Genomic DNA, 19,461 nt, shown 5'->3' on the forward strand with positions numbered 1-19,461 from the left:
AATTCACTATCTGGCCTTTTGTAGTAAAAGTTTGCTCACCCGTGTTCTAGGGAGATTGAGAGTGTGGGGGATGGTGATCAGGCATGGAGGGAGATAGAAAAAATAAAGAATCATATGTCAGATGGTGGTGGATACAGTGGAGAAGAATGAAACAGGGAAAGGGAGGCAGATGGTGAGTCAGCACCAGCGCGGTGTGGGAGTGTGTGTGATGAAATTTAGGATGAGAGAGGAACTCTTGGAAATGGTAACCTGAGAGTGAAGACCTGGAAGCACTGCAGGAGGAAACAGAGAGGGCATGGAGGAGAAAGACATTCTGGCCAGAGGGAACTGAGGCAAGAGAGAGTGTCCCTAGGCTTGAGTAACCGCGTTGGAGACGAGAAGCTGAGGGAGGAGGAGAGTGGGAGATAGGAGAGCACGGAGGGGGTACAGGGCCTGTGCGCAATGAGGACGTTTCACTTCTCCTCTGCGGCCAGCGTGGAAGTCATGAGAGGACTGGAGCAGAGGAGCTGGGTGTGGGGACCGTAATGTAAAGGACTGCTCTGGCTGCTGAGTTGAGGACAGACTGAGGAAGGGCAAGAGCAGAGGCAGTCAGTGGGCGACTGCACCGACCCCAGCGGTGGGTCCCGGCGGCCCGGCTGGCCGCACGGAGGGAGGGGCAGCGCAGGACTGAGGCCCCAGGTCTGCCTTGCCGCGGAGCCCAGGCTCCATCACACATGGATTCCAACCACAGAACCTGATGCTTTAGTCCTGGGTCGCGCCAGACAGCAATTTACCTGCCAGAGATCTGACTTCGTCGACTCTCTGTGTCTGGTCAGGAGAACTGGGTGACTAATAGATGAATCCACAGAACTAAGATAATCGAAGGGTTAGGTAAGAACTGTGGGCTTGTGAGATCTTTTGAGTCAGAGCAAGGACACTCATGAGCATCTAGTTAAGGCTTTGAAGCACACTTTCTAGGGGAAAAAAAAGCGACATATATACACACAATGTGTCCACAATATTGTGCACACATTTTTAGGGTATGCACCTAAAAATGGTCACATTTTTACTACCTCTGCCTCTAGCATTTAATATTAAGGACTGATTGATTTCCTATCTAAATCAGAGCACTGGCTATAAAGTGAGAATTTGAGGTTCAGTAAGAAGGGGTGATGTCACTTTACTGACTGAGTGGGGAGATATGACCTTTAGGGCATCTTTTAAGTCACATGGAGCAAGTCACCTGTAGAAAAGGACTATGTTAGCCTGGATGTATCTCCTATTGTCCTGACATAAAATGATATATTTACTCATCTTTTTTCAAAATGTAAATGTATTAATTTTATAAAATATTATAAATTATCTTGGGTCCAAAACAAATGTGCCTTTTGAAATTTTTTTAAAAGTTGCATTCAAGGTAATGTCACATCTTTCCCTGAGCATCAAATGCCTTTGTTATATTTCTGTTCCCACTTATATTTTGTAAGTGAAGAAGCTGAAGTAGTTTTACAGGGAACCCAGATTCTTCTCCATTCATTGACTTGACTGAAAATGGGGGGAAAACGGCCCTTCAGGCTGAAACGATGAGCTTTCTCCTTTCTCCTCTGTTACCTGACCAGACTTTCACAGAAATGTTGGCTTTTCCATGTGCTGACTAAGCTAGTTTATTAGCCTGGCATGCATCTGGGTTTGAAAGATCCAGACTGCAATTCTATTTCCTGAGACAATAGGAAATAGGCTTTTTATCTGACTCAGTCCTAGCTCTTCTTATCTAGAAGCAAAGACATTTTTTCTGGTTGTTGGATTACTTCGATAAAGATATTTGAGAAAGAGAAAACCAGAACAAGAATAATGGGATATTTTCTCAAGGCACATGTAAACACCATCTCATTTTCATGTAATTTCAAGTAGAATAAGGGTTTTTTTCCCCCTTAGTTGGAGTTATTCTGTGATATACTTAACATATTTGACACTTGGAATGGATCAATTTTTAAACATCACCTTTTTTAAACATAAGACAAAAATATTTTAAGTAATAGTCATGACATAAAATTAGAGATCCATAGCTTTAATCCATAGGGTAGTGCCTAAAATATTACATACAAGTGGTCTTGTGTCCAGCTGTTGGTTTAAGATGATTCCTGGTTGCTTGATGCTGATCATAATACAATACAATTCTGTCTCAAGGATGTTGCCACACCTGTGAATCTTTCACACAAGGTAGTTTTTTGAGCAATAAAAAGAATAGATCTAGGACTTTGTTACACTTATAGAATAGGTCGTATGAATAGTTTTGTATTTGCTTGCTACTGACTATTTATTTAACAAATGTCTATTTGTGTGGCATAATTTGATCTGAGAAATGGCTTTACTATAATTTGGTAGCAAGATTGTGGGAGAGTAGTTGTCACCCATCATAACCTTCTTCTGTGACCATGATTTCGAATAACAAGAACCTGAGCGTGTTCTCAATTTTGTTATTTCATGAAAATTGTGTATTCAATGGTTATCCTTTTTTCTCCCATATTTCCTTGGCTGTTTCTGTAAACACAGCACTTATATGTGTAGATATTCCACTTTGAAATGCTAAAATGAATCAATTATTAAGTCACTTACCATTTGTCAAAAACAGGGTCAATCTTATAATTGCCTTGGTTTGCTAGGAAGCAATGGTGATTAGGATAGGCGTTTATCTATTGAAATGAACCCCAAAGGAGTGAAAGACTCTGAATTCAACAAACATGACAAGAGCCCTTCAGCAATTTAAAAGTCCTAACAGACAAGAATGACAGTACCTTGATTATAAGATTGCAAAATCAAGCTATGAAGTCTTCCTGTTTCCTTTTATTTGTGGTGTGTGAATTGCTTTGTTAGAAATTGGTTTGGTAAGGAAGGATACAGCAATATGTGGAAAACACTAGGTGGCGCTAGAGGACCATAATAATTGACCACAATTAGCGCCCTTTTACAGATCACACCATTGTCAGAATCAAGAGGAGTGTGAAATTTTACAGGAAAGATGATGCAAATGGTCAGATTTCTTTCTCTCCTGACTATGGCTTAGCTCACTAAAAATCCAAGTGCAGTTTTGTCATGAGTGATATAGAGTTTATGAAGTGCTTACTGGGCATTAACTTTTCAAAACCTACATTGTAGAAACAATGTTCCTTTGTTTACCTGCTTCAAATTTTCAAATTTTGTGGATCCTCAAAGTCATGGTCTTAGTTTGGCTATCAGTCACCAACTCATTGTAAACCATTCACATGAAAATACCACTTGATTGTCACCTTTCTGATGACTGACAGCTTCCTTTCCTTATTTTATGCAGTTTTTTGTTTTTTTTTTAATTTAAAGGGTCACTGTAAATCTTGGAGCACAACAGAGCATATGATGAAAGGTGAAGGCTGTTCCTTCATCCTCCATTTGCCCATGTTGTAAAAAAAAAAAAAAGGAATGAAAAACGTCTGCTGCATAAGCTGATCTCCTTCATGTTTCATCTTGACTCTTCAACAGGAAAATCTATTTCATAATCATTTCATTGAGAGTTATTATGTCTATTTTCATTGAAAGGTATCCACTTTCTGGAAGTCAATTAAGATTTGGCAAAAGAAAAAATAGTACACAGAGTTAATCATCATTACATTTCTCTTCTTTTGAAAACGATAAAAGCAAACATATATCTAGTTTTTCAGTCAGCTTATTTGTAAAATTCTTCTGCAACATTTTGAAAAGTTGTTTCTTATTAATGGATTCTGAAACCTAAGATACAGGTAGAAATAGTAAACATGAGATTTAAAATGTAAAAGTACATAGTCTAAAGATGAAATAATATCTTAGTATCTTAGTCAAATAGAATATCATTTTCACAAAATCAACATATATCTAATATACTTCATCTTATTTTGAATTGTAGAAGCTAAAATCCAATATCTCTACATTTCACGTTCACAGTTTACCACAATATAACATGAGAAAAATAATTACTAATATACAGTTAAATTTAAGTTAAATTGTTCCAATTTTATATTTCTTTATAAAAAATAATTTTAAAATTAAAAATTCGGTCTTGGATTTTATTAAAAGTTAGCACTCCTTAAGAAATATTGTATGGTATCCTTTATATGTGGAATCTAAAAAGAAATGAGCTTATGTGCAAAACAGAAACAGACTCACAGACTTTGAGAATGAGCTTATGGTTTCTGGGGGGGAGAAACAGGAGAAAGGGACAGTTAGGGAGTTTGGGATGGACATGGACGGAGCACTATATTTAAAATGGATAACCGACAAGGACCTGTTGTATAGCACATGGAACTCTGCTCATTGTTATGTGGCAACCTGGATGAGAGGAGTTTGGGGGAGAATGGATACTTGTATATTTATGGCTGAGTCCCTTCCCTGTTCACCTAAAACTCACAACATTGTTTGTTAATTGGCTGTACCCCAATACAAAATAAAAAGTTTTAAAAAAATCAGCACACCTTAGAAGATCTCAATGTAACTTCAAGTTTTGGGACAGATGTTGATTTTAGGATATAGACTACAGAGCGAGGGCCACCTGGGTAGACATTGGGATGCTGAACTCCTTAACTGCCTTAGCAGGTTGATTCATCTCATTAGAGAATATATTTCCATCATAGCATCATAGGTTGCCATTAACTTTCCCTTCTTATTTTTTTTTTCCTTAGAGCCCATGACCAAAGGTAAAGTGAATAAGATTGCCAGACTTTTGTTGCTAACCTTGAAGGTTCACTTAATATTGGGATAGTTGTTAGCAGTTATTCACTCAGATCTCTAATGGAGCCCCAATGACCTTAGAGAGTTAAGAAAGCTTTCAAAATTCCTAAGAGTTCCCATACTTGGGAAGTAAACAGAACATTTAAAAAATATATTTGAGGTACACAGTTCATGTTAGGCTCAGAAAGCACTTGCCTAATAAACTACTCTTTGATTGTTCTCTTAAGATTAGAAATCTGAGAGGAAGGTCTTGTGGCAAAAAGAAGTCCACTCCAAAGAGGAAATGTATTCCCAGAGAACATTTTAATCCCGAGTTTCAGAAACTCAGACTTGTAAATCATTACTCTTTGAGTCAATGGTAGTTTGATAAGCTTTCAAGATGGAAAAGATCAAAAGCAAGAAGTTGTTAAAGAACTATTTTGTTGATATTTTGTTAAGTTAAATGATCAAACCAACTGTAAGACCAGTGGTTCATATGTTATTAAAGAAGAAAAAATAGAATTAAAGAATTGTAATTTCACTGAAAAACATTCAGCAAAACATCTTCAATTCTAAATGAAAAGCCTTGGAAAACAACTTTGAATTAAGTTTCAGGTGGCTTTATATTTTTATTCAGGAATCTACATGGTGGAAAGAGGGAAGGGCTGGATTCTAAAGTCAGAGATTCAGGTTCCATGTCTTGGAATATCCTTGGGCAGGTCAGCCTCTTTAAGATTACTGCATCATAGTCTTATAAAATATTTATTACCTACATCCTATGGGTCTTGAAAGCTTAAAGAAGATAAGATATGATGTATAAAATAACTGTGCAGTGCAAAGTCCTTTTCATCCATCCTTGCATCCATTGTTCACCTACTCATTCTACCATATATTAATCCTTTGTAAAGTGTCTTCTTGTGTGGCTCTATTTTGTTGTTCATTGATCCTGAAAATGCTATTTAATCAATAGAAGAAATAATGCTAAGCTTGGTCTTAAGATTTTTTTTTTTCAGATATTTCTTTTTTTTTTAATAAATTTATTTATTTTAGTTGGGGGCTAATTACTTTACAATATTGTAATAGTTTTTGCCATACATTGACATGAATCAGCCATGGGTTTGCATGTGTTCCCCATCCTGAACCCCCCTCCCACCTCCCTCTCCATCCCATCCCTCTGGGTCATCCCATTGCCCCAGCCCTGAGCATTTGTCTCATGCATCGAACCTGGAAAGGTGTTCTGTTTCACATATGATAATATACATGTTTCAATGCTATTCTCCCAGAATGTCCCACCTTCACCTTCTCCCTCAGAGTCCATAAGACTGTTCTATGCATCTGTGTCTCTTATTCTGTCTCGCATATAGGGTTATCGTTACCATAAGATATTTTTTTAAGTGGAAGGTATATAAAAATAGAATTTTTGAATCTAGTAGTTCAAGACACATCATGATGTTGAGGTACAGATGATAAGCCTAAAATCTGGTGTAACTATATATTAAAGCAAAGCACGCCAAAAGATGAGGTTAGGATTCTTTCTTGGTTTTTTCCAGAGGAGAAAAGCCCTTGGGGTGGAGCAGGAATTTCCAGACAAGGGTAATATTATAACTAAACTGGTCTGTAAAAATAATTTCTCTTTTTGGGATATGGTCAATAAACTGAAATAGACTAAAACAGAGGATATTATCAGAAAATGCTAAAAGATACATTTTGGGTAGAAACATTTCATGAAGGTCCGGAAAGGACAAAATGAGGAGTAGAAATTGGACCTACAGTCTTCTTAAAATTATTATCAGGCAGAAGAGCTAGAAAAGAAGGCAGAGAATGCCATTAAGGAGATATTTATTTAGTTCATCACATATTTTCTAATACTCACTGTAAGCACAGAATTGTGCAATGTTCTGAGGGGGGTGGTGTTGTGGTTGTAAAAGGAGATATTGATTCTCTCCACTAAGAGCTTCCAAATTAGAGAGAAAGAAGACATAAACATAGTGAGCAGTTAAGTATCATTGAGGGTGAGACATGATAAATATGCCAAAATGAGCAGGCTGGTAGTAGCTGGTCCAGACTCAGGAAGAAGGGAATTCAGAGGGATGAAAGAGTATCTTGCAAGAGTGGGCCGTACTCACTACCTACGCTCCTTCGCTTTACATTTCTCTGTTGAATCTGCTCCACTCAGCCTTCCCCTCACCCACCCACTGAAACTGCTCTCGTCAAGGTCACCAAAGATTTCCATGTTTCTACATTCAATGGCCATTTCTAATCTTACTTGACTTGACAAAGCATTTGATTGAGTTGCCTGTTTCTCTTTCTGGGCTTCCTCCTACATCACTGAGTGCTCCCTCTCAGTCTCCTTCCCTGGAGCCCTCCCCGCCCCCAGACCTGACCTCTTAACAAGGAATGCTCAAGGACTCTTTTCTTCCTCATCTACACAGATTCCCTTGATGATCTCATGTCTTTAAGTACCTTTTATATGCTGTTAACATCTAAATTTAAGTCTGAATTTGGCAATAAGCAGTTCATGATCTGAGCCATAGTCTGCTCCTGGTCTTGTTTTTGCTGACTGTATAGAGCTTCTCCATCTTTGGCTGCAAAGAATATAATCAATCTGATTTTGATGTTGACCATCTGGTGATGTCCATGTGTAGAGTCTTCTCTTGTGTTGTTGGAAGAGGGTGTTTGCTATGACCAGTGCTTTCTCTTGGCAAAACTCTATTAGCCTTTGCCCTGCTTCATTCTGTACTCCAAGGCCAAATTTGCCTGTTATGCCAGGTGTTTCCTGACTTCCTGATGTTGAAGCTGAAACTCCAATACTTTGGCCACCTCATGCAAAGAGTTGACTCATTGGAAAAGACCCTAATGCTGGGTAGGATTGGGGGCAGGAGGAGAAGGGGATGACAGAGGATGAGATGGTTGGATGGCATCACTGACTCGATGGACATGGGTTTGGGTAAACTCCGGGAGTTGGTGATGGACAGGGAGGCCTGGCGTGCTGCAATTCATGGGGTCGCAAAGAGTCGGACACGACTGAGCGACTGAACTGAACTGAACTGAACATCTAAATAATATCTAACTTTATATTTTCAGCCCAAGCCATTTCCCCTGAATTCTGGATTCATAATACTCAATGTATCCACATGTATATCTAATATATATCTTAAACAACATGTTAACATGTCTCAAATTCAGCTGTCAGTTTTTCTTCTCCTTCTCCCTTGCTTTGTTCTCTCACTGTGTTCTTCATATTAATCAGGATACTCAGGGTAAAAACCTGCCCTAACTGTTCTTCCCCATTCTGCTCTTTGTCCTATTAAAGGTGTTTTTGACATGGTATCTAGAATAATCTTGTTAAAAGGTGAGTCAGACGTGTCACTCCTTTGCTCAGTGTAAGAGCCTCCTATAAGGACTTATGAAGTCAGATTCCTGCAGTGCCCTTCAGAGGCTGCTCAAGTCTGTCACCTCTGACCTCATCTCTTTGCCATCTCTTCCTGGCTCACTCTTCCCCAGACACATTGGCATTCTTGCTGTTCCTTTAATATATGAGGTTGTACTTCTTTCTCAGCTTTTTTCACTTGCCTTTCCTTATGCCCAGGAAGCTTTTACTCCAAATGTCTTCATGGCTTACTCCTTCACCGCCTTCAATCTTTACTCAATTGTCATTGTTTCATGAGGCTTTGACAGTCCTTAATTGCTCCCACAAGAGGTTCAGATGTCATCCTGTGTGACAGGATTTTTAAATTCCAATCTATTACCTTGTAGAGTAAGGTTTCTCAAAGTGTATTCTTCTGACAGTGTTTGTCAGGATTTCCTGGATGCTGTTAAAATGCATAGTTTTCAGGGTGAAAGCCCAGACCAATAAATTGTAATTGAAAGTGAGGCCTGTAAAGCAGATTTTGATAACCTTTCCCAGGTGACCATTAAACAAGCTAAGGTTTGGAAACTACTGTCTTAGGGTGTCCTGGACAGTCACTAGCTCTAGGATTGCTGGAGGATCGAACAAAGGAGAGGAGGTGGACTGAAGAGTCTTTAGGTATGATTCTAAGCATTCTCTGCCAGTCTCCACCAGAGAAACTTTGAGTTTTTGTTTTACTTACTATGTGTCTAAGTGAGGATTCTCTTGAAAAAAATGGTTTATTGGAAAAAAAGTAAATGGATACATAAAGTGTCCCTCTATAGATACAGGAAAGTAAAAGAAGCTTTATTTATTTTTGGTGTGCAATGGAATAACAGAACAAATGTGTTATTTAGGAAATAATCTGGAGGTGGTATAATAAATTTAATCTATGCATCAGGCAAATATTTATTAAGCATCTATTAGGTGTTTGGCACCATATTAGGTGCTAGAAGTACAGAGGTGAATAAGACATAGTTCCTACCATTATGGTTGTCACAGTAGTGAGATTAATGGGAGTTGGGAAAGACTATATAGCCAGGGAAAATATTTTATAAGGTAGCTGTCTGGATATGACATGATAAAGACCTGATCTAGAGTAGTCATAAGGAGGTGGGTGAAAGAGATATTCCAAAGGGAGATATGATGGGATAATGTGACTAATCTATGAGATATACAAAGAAACAGTGAGAGCTAATTCTGAGGTTTAAAGGCTGTGTGAAAGGCAAATTTTGGTGCTACTAATGAAATTAGAGTAACTGTAAATAGGACTTTGTGTGTGTGTGTTGGGAGGGTGTTGGGAATATTGGTCAGTTTACTCTTGTGTTAATACATTGAGTGCCAGATAACAGTAGGACATTTGAGTGACAATACCCTCTGGTAGCGGAAGACCTTAGGCTGTAGTTTAGGTTAAAGGGGGAGGAGGGCTTGAAACAGAAAATTGATAGTTTTTAGAGAGTTAGAGGAACCAGTGTAGGAGACAAAAAGAATAGTCAGAGAGGCTGGAAAGAAACCTGGAAAGGAAGGTTTTGTCATTTAGATATTGTCATTCAAATGCCCTACTGGTGTCTGGCACTCTCTGTGTAAGAGTAAACTTATCAATACTCCCAACGCCCTCCCAGCATACTCACAAAACCCTATTCACAGCTACTCTAATTTCATTAGTAGCACCCAAGTTTTCTTTGCACACAGCCTTTAAACCTCATATGATTTTGTAGAGAACTGATGATATAAAAATTGAGGAAGGCTATTGAATTTACTTAAATGTAGGCTACAGGTTACTTTAGAGTCCTATCAATGGAGGGATGAAAATATGATTCGAGTACTTAATGAGACCTCAGAGATCATGAACCAGGAACCACAGGCGTCTATGGTATTGGGAATGTAACTGTGATAAGAGAAAGTGTTAGTGTTGTTTTTTTTTCCTTGACCAGTTCTCCCTTCTACCAAAAAGATTCATTCAGAAGCACAGAATCATCAAGCCTAGAGTCCTATTATTATTAATGGGTCTAAATCCCATTTACCAGATCCAGAGTTGGTGGTAGTTATGATCATGGTGTTCACATTCCTTTCTTGAGCTCCCTTCTCTCTACCACCTTCCCTCTTTTACCTGGTGCTGAAGGTGGAGGGGTAAGGCAGGGTCTGATGGTACTAGAATGTGATACAGGATTTGCACTGCACTTATGCAGGATGAAACTAGAATTTAGGGACATCTGGGGACTTTTTGGTACCATGTCCTTCTTGGCCCTGGAAATGAGAAGAGTTAATGAATGTGAAGGGTCAGTCATAGAGTAATCCATTCAGGCTAAATTTCTCATTAGCCCCTAATTCTGAGAAGAATATTTGAGGGTGTTTAAGGGTGAGGGAGCTTCTTCTGACCTACGCCTCCCACCCTTGTTCTGTTCCTTTTACTCATTTCACCAGGCTAAGATTTGTCTGAAACCTTTTCTAATTATGCACTATTTGAGCACTTCATAGATGAAGAGTTGCTACTGCAGAGCTTCTGATGTGCTTTCTTGCAAGAGGGACACTCGGCTGTTTTCTAGACACTGTGCTTTCCAAATGTGGCTGAAAGTTCAGCTCAATCCAGTTCAAGGTAAGGCAAGGGGTACAAAAGTGAATGACAGGGTCCAGGAGAGAAGATTTAAACAGCATGGTGTAAATGATCAATAGTAAGTTTTGTGCATGGATCTCTGAGAAAAGTGGAGAGGATGAAAGGTAGTCTCTGAGCAGAGGTATGTAGGGAGATTAACAGTTCACCTAGAGGTTGAATGGCTTGCTTAGTTGCTTCAGTTGTGTCCGACTCTTTTGACCCTATGGACCATAGCCCGCCAGGCTCCTCTGTCCATGGGATTCTCCAGGCAAGAATACTGGAGGGGGTTGCCATTTCCTTCTCCAGGGGAGCTTCCTGACCCAAGGATTGGACCTGCATCTCTTTATGTCTCCTGCATTGGCAGGCAGGTTCTTTACCACTAGCATCACCTGGGTTGAATTGAGAGCATTCAAAGCAAAGGGAAGAAGGTGCAGAGGCCCCAGGTTGAGACTTACAGTTGTGTATCTGGAAGCTCTAAGGATCCTGTAACTAATGAATGTAAGGTATATAGTCAAGCAGGGACCAGGCAGGAGCTGAAGATAGGCGAGTGGAGAGGGGCCAGCTCAAAAGCAGACTTTTGTGCTGAGCTGAGGAGTCTGACTTGGTTCTGTAAGCAGTGGGAAGCTGTGAGGTTTCAATGGATCTGTGATGCGAACACATGTTTGCTGTAGCTTTGTAGTTCAGGTAGCATGGAGGAGGGCATCTGTATGGAGGCAGAAACTCAAAAGAGTGAGTTCAATTAGAAGACCACTGCCATAGACCAGGTGACTGATGATAGGAAAAAGAGTCAGCAGTAGAAGCAGAAACGGAGGAGGAGAGACATGAGAGATAATTAGGTGAAAAATTGAGAGGTGCTGGTAATTTTATTTTTGATGTGTAGGAAACAAAAAGATGGCAAAAGAAGTCTAGTTCTTAGGTTTTCCAGTAAAGTAGTGGTGTCACCAAGTAGTCAGCTTTGGCCATGAAAATTCTGTAAAACAAATAATCCCCAAATACTGATGGTTAAGCAACAAACATTTATTTCTTACTTTTGGACCTTCGAGAGGCTACAAAATCAGCTTTGGTGGCTGTGATCCAGATCACAAATCAGGGTCTGGTCTGCTTCATGTGTTTACGCATTTCAGGACCCATCCTTCAGGACTGAAGGATGCAGCTTTTACCTGGTGTCTGCTGTTCTGGTGGCTAGAGGATCAGGTAAGAACATGCTGTACCTCCTGAAGGGTCTGATTAGGATTAAAAGAAATCCTAAGGAGGGATTTCCCAGGAAGTAAGGGAAAAAAGAAAGAAAGGAAAGAGGAAAAAAACAAAAACACGCACATATGGAGAGGTGTATTCCTCCGTTTCACTGTGAGGTCACTTGGCAAAGGGCATGTATCTTAATTGTATTTAATCATATTATTAGTAGGGAATTCCAGAATCTATCCCAACAACTAACAGGATACTCATGTAACATAGTGATACAATGCATTCGGCTTAGGCATGTAATTCTAAGCATCTCTAGTACATCTAAATGGACATACAGACAATTGAATAGTTGGGTCAAGAAAAACATCAGAGCTGGATTTATGAACCTGTTGGTCATTGAGTGTCAAGCAATAAATGAAACTGTGGAAATAGGAAGAATTGTCTAATCAGAGTGAAAAGAGAAAAAGAGAGTTACAGATGGAGCCCTGAGATGAACTGCATGTAGATAATCTGAGAAGAAGCTTCCTTGATGGCTTCATTGGTAAAGAGTCTGCCTGCAATGTGGGAGACCTAGGTTCAATCCCTGGGTGGGGAAGATCCCTTGGGGAAGGAAATGGCCACCCACTCCAGAATTCTTGCCTGGAGAATTCCGTGGACAGAGGAGCCTGATGGGCTGCAGTCCATGGGGTCACAAAGAGTCAGACACAACTGAGTGACTAACACTTTTGCTTTCAATCTGAGAAGGAATGATTAGAGGATTATTAGTTGAAAAATTTGGAGAGAGAGTGGTGGTACTGAGGAGAGAAGAGACTTACAAGATGGAGGGAATGGGAATGAATGATCCAAGGATGCTGAGATTGAAGTTGGCCTCCACAGGAAACTGGTATGAAGACTGAGATCTTATCTAATCTGAGAGGTTTCCTTTTAAAACTAAATTGCAGATTGATGCTCACAGAATCACTAGGGAAGCAACAGATAATGTAAATAAAAGCCAGGGTATGGTCCCTAGCACTCAGTAAATGGTAGGCATCGTAATCCTATTGAAACTATGGAGCATGTTGCTCCCAGTTTAATACAGAATTTGATGTTAGACCATTTTGCTTTGGATTTTATCAAAAAGCATTTTATTATTAGACCCAGGAGAAGCAGAAAAATGTAACATGATGTGATTTTTATGGCATCACCTTGAAGTTAATTATGGTGAAATTCTGGTGTAGTTGTTTTCATTAATTTGATGTTAAAAAGGGAAACTGAGAGTTTTTGCATCCAAAAGCTGTCTAATCCAAGGCATTCTTATCATTTTGATCTTAGAGCTGAAGGAACCATTTGTTCCCTGCCTGTATGAATCACCTTATTTTTAAGTTCTGTCTTTATATTGCCAAATCAGAAAGAAAGCTGAAAAAACATGTGTTTCAAAATATACATGTACTTTAGATTATGGAGATGAAATATGCACTTTTCAGAATTGCTTCTGATTTTCAGGTAACCACAGGGGTTGCAGTTTTTTCCTCATAATTTCTTCCATCTCTACGTGGTTCAGAGTCCTACTGTTCTTCCTGGCTGAAAGCATATGCTGTATTTCACTTTATTAACAGAACATTGGTTATCAAGTTCTTTATCTTTACTGATTCAGCTTTCGGGAACTGGCAATTAACAATCTCAGGAGGGCCCACCATGAAGAGTTTCTGTAATTAGATTATAATGCAAAGGTTTGCTTAGTCACAGTATTTTTAAAAATTTTAATTACTATTTTTAGGCGATGACTCCAATCTTCCCATCTTTTACAACCAACTGCCTTTTTAATGCTGATTTTCTTCAGTTTCTCTTATTGTGTTTATTCTCTTTTTAAAGTCTGTGAGTGTAATTAAAACTACCCTACCTTTGAGAACCTTGTGTCCTCACCTCGCAGAATAGATGAAATATGGATACAAAGACTGAGCATATAAATTACCTCTAAAAAAGAAAATGCCTTCTACTTAAAGCTTTTTGAGTCCTTTTATTTTATTTTTATTTTTTAATTCTAGAGCTTGATGGCTATTTTCTCTTTAGTCCAGTGATCTTGTTATTAAAGCATCCCTATAAAGGTAATTTAGCACACATGCCTCATAGTTATTAGCCAAATTCTACTACATTCAAATATCAAATCACTTTGCAAATGATACTTCCTTCCATTAGCGAAATAGCTTTGGGTGTGGAGAGGCCTGGGGGTGTTTAATTGTTCTGAGTGACATTCAGGAATGTCAAAAGTAGTGGAAATGACTTTGAGTCTTTTAAACAAATATTCATATGTATAATAAAGGTGCCACTCTCAGTGTAGAGTCTCATAAATCAATGACATCAAAAACATGTGCAGAACAATTTATATGAAAAAATTGTGTAATTAATGCAATAGAGCTGACCTTTGACCTAGAAGAAAGGGTATGAGGATGAGGCAGAAAAGAAAAGCCCCAAAAGGCCTTAAGCCTACAAACACACTAGACTTAAAATCTTTGAAATACACTGAACAGAATATATTCTTTTAAATTATTAATATCTTTGAAAATCATAATGCATTATAAAATTGTTATTTGTGAAGTAAATTTTTTAAACCTGAGATGGCTTCATATTTTATCATACAGAAACAGAATAAAGTTATTTTAGAACCGGAAGGTGCTTCAGACATCATTTAACCCTACTTCCTCGTTATATAGGGGAGGGTTTTGAGGCCAGGCTTCCCAGGTGGTGTAGGGGTAAAGAATCTGCCTACAATGCAGGAGACCCGGGTTCAATTGCTGGGTCAGAAAGATCCCGGAAGAAGGGAATGGCAACCTACTCCAGTATTCTTGCCTGTAGATTTCCATGGATAGAAGAGCCTGGTGGACTACAGCCTATGGGGTTACAAAGAGTGGAGCATGACAAGCGACTAACACTTTCACTTTCATTTCTTTGAGGCCAGGGGAATCTTCAAGTACTTTCCCAAGGTCATGCCACAGATGAATACCAGGTCAAGGCAGATGGATAATATATGCTTTCTAAGTTTGTAGCACTATTAGGGGAAAAAATAGGTACACTGGACTTACTATGTACAAAGTGATACAGTTTGGCCTGAAGCTTAAGCAGGACTATAGCTGGGTGATTCATGACAACATATTTACTTGGATTTGGGTAAAAGATGATGGTATTCATGCATTTTTAAGACAGGTTCATTTTAGAGCAGAGTTTCATTGAACCAAATGTTAATCTCTCTCTCTCTTCTACCCAGCCCCAAGATAATTCAAACTTTTAACTCCTGTCTTCCTTCTCCCCCTCAGAAAAAGAGAATCATACAAATGAACCAAAACAAATCAACCAAAACAGCTAATTACAGTTAACAGGATTATCAGTTTATTTCAGATGAATTCTAATTTTAATTTGTTCTGGTTTTAATTATCAGGGAAATTGTTTAATATCATTGTTTCCTTTTTGAGGTCAGCCCATTTTAGTTCTTCTAAAAATATATTTCTTGGAGATAAATATATATTATTGCTTTATAATATTCATTTCAGATTGGATCAGATAGACTTGGGAAAAAGCCAGGGGCAGGGAACTGTGTTTTACTGTGGCTATAATTCATGCTGTTTATATGTATATCAGGTTGCATCACACAAAATTTAGAGAATGACTTCTGAAAGGATTCTCAACATGACTAAAGTCTGAAAAAAAAAAGGGCATGAATACTATATTCCTTAAGGATAATCATACTTTTGTTCCACCCTTGTAAGGCAGATTGTGGATGAATTCAAGAGTGCATTTTAGCATAGGATATGACTTTCAACAGAAGAATGTACGAGAACCATGATTTTAGTTCTTTTAAAGCAAGTGGTAGGAAAGAAGGGTGAACCAGCCATCCTTGTCTCCCTTACCCTCACCCCCACCAGTGTTATCTTATTAAAATTGGAGAGGTTTAACAGAAACAATAATAAGTTTTTCAGTGTTTCTTAGCTTAGTGTCCTTTTCTGGTTGAGTACTATAGCAAATGAAGATTCCTACAAAGAGACAAAAAATGACAAACCACTGTTGTTTCATATCCCAGGCCAGGAGTCTTATAGGATCCATGAGAGTTGAATGTCAGGGCAGAAGGTTTCAGATCATTACCATAAAAAGCTCTTTGGCACCCTGTGTCATAGAACAAAGTGTCAGACCACTTCCCATTACTAGGTGCCTGTGGTGCTTTTCTTAAATAATCAGTCCCATTCAGAAAGAGATTTTAAGATCCTTGATCTTCTTTCTATTTCACAAGCAGTAATTTTTTAAGGCTAAATGGCACTGGAGGCAGAATGTTTTTGAAGTAATGTTTAGAAAAAGAACTTATATCCCAAAGCTGACCTGATTCTTTCTTGTTTTTCCCAAAGGTCAGATGCAAGCTCAGTACTGAGGGCACTGAACTTGAGCTTGTGGACAGAGGCAGGCAGAGGCACTCGAGCTCCACGTTCTAGCAGGGGAGGGTCCAGGAGCTAATAAACAAGTGGGAGTCAATTTTAGGATGGCTGCCGAATCCCAAAGGGGGAATCAGACAAAGCCTCCTTTGCCCTACTCTGACCCTACAGCCTCAAATATGGGTGCTTATTTTTCTTCTTTAAACTTTTTAAGAACATGAAAAACCTAGTAAGTGAAGATAGCCAAGATAACATTGCAACTATGCTATATATAAATGTGTATCTTTTTTGAAAGTGCATTTTCAGAGTCCCAATTAGAAATGTGCTTCACCACTTTACTCTGCATATGCCCCAATGAATTCCAAGAGGTCACAGAGGCAGTGTACAACTTCCCAGAGTAGAAGAACTTGCTCTTTAAAGAGCTATTTTTAGCTTGGAAGGGGGAGTGTAGGCCTGGAAGTGCCTGGCAGGTATGTTGTACAGCAGGGATCTAAATTAGAGGCCTGATTCCAGGACAAGGTCTCAGTGAGCCTCCTTCTGGTTTGCTCTAGGAAAGGGTAGTTCTGCTGATTGTCACTGCTGTTTTGGGGGGTGAGGGGTTACCAGCTTTCCCCAGGGGAACTCAACCTGTAGTCCTGGGATACCTCTTGTGTAGAGGGTACACTGCGTCTGGGCCCTGACTGACCTGAGCGGGAACACAGAGCCCGAGGCATGCAACAGCCACACTCCAGGAAATAACAATCCAAGACTCATTAAGAATCACGATTCCATTTTGATGGTCACTAACTAAGGTTCCTAAGGTAAATTTCAAACCAACACTTACATCAAACTGTTATCCTTCAGAGTGCACCTTTCCAGGCCAGGCACTAGTGAAGGGTAGGCTTGGAGAGGTAGCAGGTGAGGTAAGAGGAAGAAAAATGTCCCTAGCCGCACTTGGACTAGTGGACCGAGTCTGGATCCGTTGAGGAGGTGCTGGCAGCCCCACTGGCAAGAGAGCGCCTGGTCCTAGGATGTCACAGGACATGGTCGAAGCTGGCCTGAAGGTAGTGTGATGGACAGGGTGAAGGGGAGAAAATGAGGACAAGGCTTGAGAGGGAATTGTGAGGGTGAGGTAGAGACACATATACAGAAGAGGAGAGAATCAGAAATCCTGAGAGAGACACAGAAAGGGGTAGAAAGACACCGAGGGACAGGCATAGAGTACAAGAAAAACAGAAGAGACAGAAAAAATCGTGAGAGTAGAGACAGCAAGGGAGATAATGACGAAAAACAGTGACAATGGGAGTCAGAGCAGAGTCGGAGACTGGGAAATACTGGTTGAGGAAGAGGTATTAGCAGCGAGGGAAGTGGCAAACGCTCGAAGCTTTCTCCATCACCCCACCTCCACTCCCAGACCACCCCCCACCCCTTCCTCTCGCTTGCCCAGCCCGCGACGAGGAGTGGAGCGCAAGGTCGTCCAGTCCTTTTGGCGGTCGCGCGCTGAATGGCTGGCGGTCCGCAGCGCCCAGGTCCCGGGTCTCCCAGCTACAGGTCCTCGGTGCGTCGCTTAGGCGCTCCAGGTGGGCCGGGCAGACCTGCACCCTCCTGCGCCCATCCCCGCCCCCCGCACCGCCCCACTACGCTTCCCGCCACTCCTCTGGCAGTCGCAGTCCTCCTCAAGCCCCCCGGAGGGAAGGGGGCACTGCGGCCACCAGAGACACTGTGAGAGCCACTTCTCCCAGCGGGCCCGGCCCTCCGAGAGCCTGGGAGCGGGATCAGTGTTCACGGGGTGCTAATTGGTCTCTGAGGAGTCGTTCACCCACGTGCCGATGTCATTGCCTGAGTCAGAAAGGTAGGCGAGCCAAGCTGCGAACCTGCGGAGAAAGCACCGGGGCACCGGCGCCAAGAACGCCCGCGCGCTCCAGAGCGTCCCCCAGTGGTCGGGCAGGACCGTGGACAGAGCCCGCGACTCCGTTCCGAAGTGGCTTTCGGGCTTCTCCGTGTCGCGGGGAGAGGTGCAGCCGCGGATGAGCCAGGATCCTACAGGCTCTGGCCGCCCCACCCCTTCCTCAGAAACTCCGACTGCTTGCGCCTGCTGTGTGGCTTTTTTTTTTCTTCCAAAAGGCCAGTGTCTTATCTCTCAAGTTCAAGTCCTGAGGACTTGCCCAGTCTCTTCCCCTGAAGTCACTTCTACCGTCCTTCGGCAGCCTCGGGAAGCAGGGCGCCTATACTGCTCGTCCCAGAGCCAGCGCGGGCAGTCCCGTCCTCCCTCCGGTGCCGGAGCCCGGCGCATTCGCTTCTCACCCTCCCTCCATTTCTCCCTCCCTTTCTCCCTTCCTCTCTTTCCTCCTCTACTTCCCCCTCCCTCTCTTGCCTCTTAAGTTTCCTGCACCGCGAATCCAACTGTGCCAAGCCTAGGCTCCCGAGGAACCAATCCTGAGCGCGACCCGGGCACTGGGACGCCGACTCTGCCGAAGGTGAACGAGGCAGCAGGGCCGGTCCGCGCCGGAGCATGGAAATGAAGCGCCAGGGAGGGCAAGTCCGGGGCGCCGGAGACGCCAGGCCCGAGTAGCTAGCTCCTCCATGGAGCCTTCCCAGAGCGGTCCCTGCTCGCTATATTCGCCCCCAGTCCTGTGCGGTACGTACCCTTCGCTTTCACAGTCCAGATGTGGGGGATATCTTGGGGTGGGGTGGTGGGGCAGCACGAAGGGGCGGCGAGGAGAGCCACTGGTTGGGAGACGGCGTGCGCCTGGCGGTGACCCTTACAGACTCGGGCAGGCTTCCGCTCTAGAAGTTAGCAACTGGCTGTGCCCCTTGCCTCGAAAAAAGTAGTACGTGTGTATGCGCGTGTTATCTCTGCGTGTACCCGGCGCTCGAATGGGTAAACTGAGCCTGGCTCTCCTGTATACAAATTGCATTCCCTTTTCCCACCCCCACCGCACCAAACGCGCGGAGATACCCGGCACCTAATCCTGGTCAGCTCTACCTACCCCGTCTTCTCCCCACGCCCCCCTCGCTCAGTCTCGCTCGCTCGCTCTCCCTCTCTCTTTCTCTCTCCGTCTCTCTCTGCTGGTGTGGATGTGTGTGAGCACTGCCAGGGCTGGCGAAGAACCAGCCGCCGCCTTTAGTCCGAGCCGCCCGGCCATCAAACACCGGCAGGTCTCGCTGACAGAGACGCTTGGGCTCTGAACCAGCCTGCACGCGGCTGTGTGTGCCCCGTCACAGCCCGG

The 19,461-nt window shown here is 41.8% G+C and overlaps 1 protein-coding gene across 3 annotated transcripts in view; it reads left to right on the plus strand.

The window, feature by feature from the left end:
• NXPH1 (neurexophilin 1) overlaps positions 1-19,461 on the plus strand; it is a 469,360-nt gene that overhangs the window by 102,271 nt on the left and 347,628 nt on the right. The window contains exon 1 of one of the 3 annotated variants that reach the window (XM_081531715.1): positions 18,415-18,869. The exons of the other annotated variants lie outside the window; for them this stretch is intronic. The gene's annotated coding sequence lies outside the window, so the exon portion shown is untranslated. Of the gene's footprint in view, positions 1-18,414; positions 18,870-19,461 lie in introns of those variants that run through there. 3 annotated transcript variants of the gene reach the window in all.

The sequence above is a fragment of the Giraffa tippelskirchi genome, chromosome 10, assembly GCF_054371585.1.
Source record: "Giraffa tippelskirchi isolate mGirTip1 chromosome 10, T2T-mGirTip1v1.2.pri, whole genome shotgun sequence".
Lineage (NCBI taxonomy): Eukaryota > Metazoa > Chordata > Mammalia > Artiodactyla > Giraffidae > Giraffa > Giraffa tippelskirchi.